Source organism: Penaeus monodon, chromosome 32 (genome assembly GCF_015228065.2).
Source record: "Penaeus monodon isolate SGIC_2016 chromosome 32, NSTDA_Pmon_1, whole genome shotgun sequence".
In the NCBI taxonomy this organism is placed as follows: Eukaryota; Metazoa; Arthropoda; class Malacostraca; order Decapoda; family Penaeidae; genus Penaeus; species Penaeus monodon.
The window spans coordinates 14,517,087-14,517,850 of NC_051417.1; positions in this window are offsets into that span (position 1 = coordinate 14,517,087).

The window sequence follows — 764 nt, forward strand, 5'->3', positions numbered from 1 at the left end:
TTTGGGAATATATTAATGATTATTCATGCTCGCAGTAAGATATGCAAAAATCTTAAAATTGGGAAAGAATAGAAGGATAAACTGTTCAATATATTTTGTGAAAGAGTCTTCATGGAAAATGAAATTAAAACAGATTTCATGGGACTAACAGGGTATATATGTATTTTTTGATATGGGGCTGGTGATAGCGTGCCCAAAATCTTAGAAAATACAAAGGAGTTGGGAGTAAATGGGTAAAAAAAATTTAAACTGCGATCTGACTATGATAACATGACAAAACAATATGATCTAGGGAATTTTACAAAATGCTTCATATTTGCATCTAAAGATATCAAATGACTATTCACAGCCAAAAGAAAAGTGAAAAATATATTAAGGCCTGATATCCATTTTATACAGCATTTGGTGTAAGGAGTCACATATATTTATGTTGACTACACATTGTAGGCACACAATTGCCATTGTCTGGAAGGCTTCATAGCTTAATACAAAAGATATATTGGTATGTGTCGTGTTTTCCCAAATCAAGGAAATAGCAAATGCTGCTTTCCAGTAAGGTGATTATATATAGATTTATGTACAGCAATTAAAGGAAAAAAAATAAAAACAAGAACACTTAAAAACAAGCTTCTATGCTTGTTTCCTGTACATCATATTTGGACTAACATAATTTTTGTATAAAAATTGTTTTCTTTGCTTTGCAGGGGTAATTGGAGAGGTGGCTCCCCCCACTAGAAGGATTACTTGAAAAAAGAGTGATTAAA